A 6,000-nucleotide genomic window follows, 5' to 3' on the forward strand; every position below is an offset into this window, starting at 1 on the left:
CTCCGGAAATATGGAAACCAATCTCTTACCTCGGCGAGGAGCGCGTCAACGATTTAAGGGTTTAAAACTTGAGTTGGTGGTGGTTGTTTTTCTGGGAAAGGTCATAGTTCGTGACCCCGTCTCGCCGCCGCGCGCTGGGAGGATTTTTCTCCTTCCTCTCCGCAACACTAGCTCCTGCTTGGCGCGCGCGACGGTCGGAGCCCAGGCTGGCCGTGACGTCACGGCGTCTGGAGCCGGCCAGGGCGCGCGCGATTGGCTGAGGCCCCGGCGCGGGCGGCTCGAGCCGCGGCGGGAGTTCGTCGGACGGGCGAAAGGGAGGCTGCCCGGGTGCGCTCCGGCGGCGAAGGTGACGCGCCTGCGGGGTCGAAAAGATTTTAAACTCCACGGAGGGGAGAAGTGGACCGTGGGGTAGAGCAGTGGCTCCCAACCCTGGCCTGGAGGACCACCCTAATGAATATGCATATCTGTCACTTCCACTAAATGCAAATCTCTCTCATGCATATTCATTAGGGCTAGCCTGAAAACCCAGGGGTGGGAACCTCTGGCTGTAGAGTGCTGGAAGTGGGCTTTTTAAAAATACCATGGTGCAAGTCCGTACGTCAGGGCTGCAATGGATGCTCATGAATATGCATGAGATCTATTTGCATAACAAAACAAAAAAACAGAGAGACTGGAAACTCGATTCACAATCAGATTTTCTAGTTCTAATTCTCATTTCCTTAACCCCTTGTAAGCATGCAACTGCAGGTTAACTTCAAGCCAATAAAACTTAATAGGGGAAATGCCTCAGATGCTGCTTTGAGCATAGGTTATGCTTGAAACAAAAAAGCGGCAATTATTTTTAACTGCAGTGACTGCTACTTTCTCTTTGAGATCTATTTGCATGCACTGCTTTTGTGGTATGGTAACAGATCTCATGCATATTCATTGGGGGAAATCCTGAAAACCTGACTGGATTCCGGCCCTCGAGGAGGGACTTTGACACCCCTGCCATATGTGCTCTTATATTAGGAGTGCTCACAGGAGAAGTCCTTGAGGGCTAGAATCCAAGCGGCTTTTCAGGATTTCCCCAATGAATATGCATGAGATCTGTTTGCATGGATTGCTTTCATTGCATATTCTTTGGGGAAATCCTGAAAACCCGACTGGATTACGGCCCTCAAGTACCGGAGTTTCCCATGTCTGGGTTAGGGTGAAGCATGGTGGCATTGTGATCACTTGATAAAATGCAAGTGTTAGGTGTGTAATGTACACTGCTCCCTCCGTATTCGCTTTAGAGTGGATTAACAGAACCATGAATACAGAAAAAATGCAAATAACTTCTTCATATGTTATTCGCTGTTCTCTATTAAAAACCATCGTGAATATGGTGAAACTGCAAATAAATTGGTGGAAGACCTGTCCTGTTCCTGAAGGACAGGCAAAACAGGGTGAAGAAAGTGCTGGGAATCAGCGATTTTCTCTGTAAACACTTGGAATCGGTGATTTCTCTATGCAAGCTGATGTAATTTGGGGGGGAAGAGCCAGCAAGCTAAAACCTGTGAATAATCAAAACCGCAAATACGGAGAGAAAAGTGTATGCCCAGACACTTACCTCTGCTCTGAACCAGATGTAATGTATCTAGGTTTGCGCTAATTAAAAGACAGCCCCCTTTCCCCATTATAAAAGTATCTTTTCTGAAGAAATCACCTTTTTACTTGCCACTCTCCATACATAGCATGCTTCTATTCAAAATACTTCTGATTAGAGAACCCCTCAATATTGTTTCTGTAAGATTGCATGCCATGTGTAGTACAAAAACCAGGGTATACTCAATGAAATTACATGAGAATACATTTAAACAAACAGAGAGAAATTTTATTTTTCTTATTGCCAGAGGATGTGGTTACAGCGGTTGCCCTAGCTGAGTTTAAGAAAGGTTTGGACAAGTTTATGGACTTTTCCTCCAGGGTCTGCTATTGAGACAGAAGTGGATGAAACTGCTGCTCACCCTGCTACTATTTGGGCTTCTGCCATTGTTGAAACAGGAAACTGAGCTAGATAAATGCTAGTCTGTCTGTTATACTTTGGAGGGGAAATATGATAGAAATGTTTAAATACCTACATGGCGTAAATGCACATGAGGCAAGTCTTTCAAATGAAAGCAAACTCTTCATTGAGGGGACATAGGATGAAGATGAAAGCAAATTCAGAAGTAGCCTTAGAAAATAATTTCACAGAAAGGGTGGTGAATGCTTGGAACAGCCTCCCAGTGGAAGTGGTGGAGACAAAAAGTGTATCTGAATTCAAGAGAGCTTTGGACAAGTATGTTGATCTTTAAGGGAGAGGAAGGGATGCTTAGGCAGACTAGATAGGCCATATGGTCTTTATGTGCCCGTGGTTTTGTATGGATTGGAATGAGATCCATTTCCAAGGCAATACATTGCAGCTGTGTGTAGAACTTGTGCTGTTGCACCATTTAAGGCTTTCAAGTGTCACTGCAAGTAATGGTCTTTTATAGAGAGTTGCACGGGGATTTATAGAGAAATCCCACCCGTCCCCGTCAAAGTCCCACTGGTCCCCGTGAGGAATCCCTCCATCCCCACCCATCCTTTCGAGGAATCTCCTCTGTCCCCGCCCGTCCCTATAAACTTCAGAAATAGTTATTTCATTTAATTATGCTACTGAATTAAAAGCTCTGGTAGAAACCCATTTACAAATAAGCAAAGAGACTTTATTAATTTGGAAATATTAATTGGGAAGAATACATACTTTGTAAACGGGTTTCTACCAGAGCCTCTAATGTTTATAAATTTTTATCAACACAACTAATATACTACTTTATCCTGAAGCAAAAAAAAATTTTCTTACCTTTGTTGCCTGGTTTCTGCTTTCCTCATGTTTTCATTCAATTCCTTCCATCCACTATCTCTCTTCTCTCTGTGTCTTCCATTTGCTCAGTTACTGTGCTTCTCCCTTTCTCCCCCCTTCCAAATTGGTCTGGCACCCATCTTCTTCCCTCCGTTCCCCCCCTAGTCTGGCATCTCTGTCTTCTTTCCTGCCAACGTCTTCGCCCCACTCTCTCTTCCCCATGTGCTTTCAGTATCCTTCTCCCCCTCTGTCTTCCCCATGTCTTTCACCGTCCTTCTCCCCCCCCATCTTTCCCATGTCCTTTCAGCATCCTTCTCCCCCCTCTGTCTTCCCTATGTCCTTTCAGCGTCCTTCTCCCCCCTCAGTTTTACCCATTTCCCTTAAGCATCTTTTCCTCTCCACTCCACCTTTCCTCCCTTTCTCCCTCCCTGCCCCTTACCTTCGTGGCGCTTCCCCGTCCGACCGACAACAGAACAAGCCCGGTCCGACAAACCTCCCTGCCCTGAATCCAGCTGCTGTAAGAAGGTAATTTAGATTTGCGGCTATAGGGCAGGGAGGTTTGTCGGACCGGGCCTGTTGTCGGTCGGTCGGGGGAAAGCGCCACGAAGGTAAGGGGATCTGGCCGGCTCTGCACCCCTCCCTAAGGCTGCCCCGGGGCGGACTTCCCCCCCCCCCTTTGGTACGCCACTGCCTCCCTTGAATTTTTCCTACCTACCCTGCCACAGCCGACCGGAAATCTTCCTGATGTCAGCGCTGTTTGCTTAAGCCCTCCCTCTGACGTCAGCACTGACATCGTGGAAGACTTCCGGTTGGCTGTGTGCTGCGGCAGGACAGGTAGGGAAAAGAAGATGAGTCTCACGGCTCGAGTACATCCAACCCCGCAGGAATCCCTGCAAGCCTAGGGGGCATCCCCACGGGATCCCCGTGATCCTAGGGGGCGTCCCCACGGGATTCCCGTCGTCCCCGTGCAGCTCTCTTATCTCTGCACTTTAATTAATAGTGTGACCTTTGGCAACCTTCCTGTTATGAAATTATTAAAAATTTCTTTAGTGCCGATGATTGACTGTAGTTTAGAAGACAATTTAAAATCAACCATCTACTGCTTTGGCTGTGCAAAACATGCTGTTGATAAGTATCCCATAGTATTTTTCAGTTTGTTAGCAATACATATGCTGAAGAGATGTTTTAAAAATTTTTTATTATAGATTAGCTGCACAGCGTAAACAGAGCTGTGCATCTCTAGAAAAGGGTAGAACAGAACTGGTGTTGATAGGGCATGTTCTGTAGTGAGGACTCTCATATGATTTTTTTTTTATATATATCTTTGTGCTTCTGTGTATCTAGCAACAATTAGCTAATAGCTTCAGGGGCAATAAATACAGGAGCTGAATTTAAGAATAGCATTAAAACAGTAAAATCTCAGCGAGAACGAGAGCCAGAAGGCCTTGAGCATGTGCAGATGCTCAAGGCCCAGCCCAGGCAAGAGGCAGGATCTTTCTTTAACTCGCACCAGCAAGCAGCAACTGGGATAAGGAGCTTGTTTGGGAGGGAGGGAGGGTGGGCAGGCGGGCGGATGGCACTTCCAGCACTGGGGGAGGTGCTCAAGTATCGGGACATGCTCGTTTTGCAAGTTAAGGTTTGCGGGAGTGTTTTGCTCGTTTTACTCACAAACCGAGGTTCCACTGTATGCCTTTTTTTGCCTTTTAAAATCCTGGTGGTCCAGCGGTGTATCAGCAGGAGCGAACTTTCTGTGCTCCTGCCCTGAGCTCCTCCCTCATGGGATGGCTGCCTCGGATCTTGCAGCCAGTGGCCCCCAAGGTAGAAGCAAGCTTTTCATGCTCCAGCCTGGCTGTGTACAGGGAGTGGGGAAAGAGATAGAGCCAGGGTGCATCTCTCCCACATCCAACATTTCTTCCTCTCTCATCTGGATCATGTGCAGCGTTTTTCACCATTGCCCACCAGCCCCATGCCACATCTCTCCCTCCATCACTGTCCAACATTCTTCCCCCTTGCTTTCCCTTCAATCTGTCCCGCTCCACCATATCTAACATCTCTCTCTCTCATCCTTGTCTTCCCAATCTCTTGATCATGCCCAACATTTCTCCCTTTCTATTTCCTCCCTCCCTATGTCCCAACATGCTTTCTCTCCCCCCTTTGTCCCATGATATCCCCTCGCTCCCTTACTTGTTCCCTTCAGGGTCATCCAGCTGGGCATGCCCCCCCACCTCCCCCTCTGCAGTTGACCCAAAAGGCTTCCCTCTGATGTCAGAGCTGATGGTGAAGGGAAGCCTTCTGGGTCAACTAGGGATCCCAATTACCTCAACAGTCCTTCTTCCAGCGACACTTGTTTGCAGGGAAACGTGCAGCGGCTCTTACATGCTGCACGTGACTAAGCCAGAAGCCGCCTACTGTGCCTGACTCAATCCTGCTTGTTAAAGAAAAAAAACACATTATTTTACATCTGTGACAGGCAGGATTTGATGAGGCACAGATCCTTCCCACTTCCACAAGAGTTGCTGAGCTAACGGTGAAAACGGCAATGAACAGGGAGAGGCCCATAATCCAACTACTTAAAAGTATAAGATACTCATGCAGTCCAAAAGAAATGCATCTATTGTAATGCAATAGAGATAGAACTACTCTAATGAGCACTTTTTGTGTGCGCTGAAATTGGGTTCAAGAAAAGAGGACTGCTTATTTTATTCCTCCTCTTAACAGAAGGAATGTGAAATAAGCACCTTTTATTGAACTCTTTCAAAACTTTCCCTGGTGCATTTCCTCCAGCCTTAATTCTTCTAATTTATATTCATTCATTTTTCTATACCGTTCTCCCAGGAGAGATCAGAATGGTTTACATGAATTTATTCAGGTACTCAAGCATTTTTCCCTGTCTGTCCCAGCGGGCTCACAATCTCTCTAATGTACCTGGGGCAATAGGGGATTAAGTGACTTGGCCAGGGTCACAAGGAGCAACGTGGGTTTGAACAGGGTGCTGAGGCTGTAGCTTTAACCACTGCGCCACACCGTCCCCCTTGGCCTAAGAAAAATGCTGTTAAAAAGCCATTGTGCCCTTTTTATGCCTTTATAACATTTTTGCGATTGTTGAGTTTGTAGTCAAACAGCACACGTTGGTTTAATATTATACACCT

At 46.8% G+C, this 6,000-nt stretch overlaps 1 protein-coding gene across 2 annotated transcripts in view; it reads right to left on the minus strand.

The window, feature by feature from the left end:
• NR2C2 (nuclear receptor subfamily 2 group C member 2) overlaps positions 1–343 on the minus strand; it is a 64,779-nt gene extending 64,436 nt beyond the window's left edge. The window contains exon 1 of one of the 2 annotated variants that reach the window (XM_033925738.1): positions 30–343. The gene's annotated coding sequence lies outside the window, so the exon portion shown is untranslated. The remainder of the gene's footprint in view (positions 1–29) is intronic. The other variant, XM_033925737.1, reaches the window with a different exon arrangement.
• Positions 344–6,000: the final 5,657 nt, after the last annotated feature.

The sequence above is a fragment of the Geotrypetes seraphini genome, chromosome 17, assembly GCF_902459505.1.
Source record: "Geotrypetes seraphini chromosome 17, aGeoSer1.1, whole genome shotgun sequence".
NCBI lineage: Eukaryota > Metazoa > Chordata > Amphibia > Gymnophiona > Dermophiidae > Geotrypetes > Geotrypetes seraphini.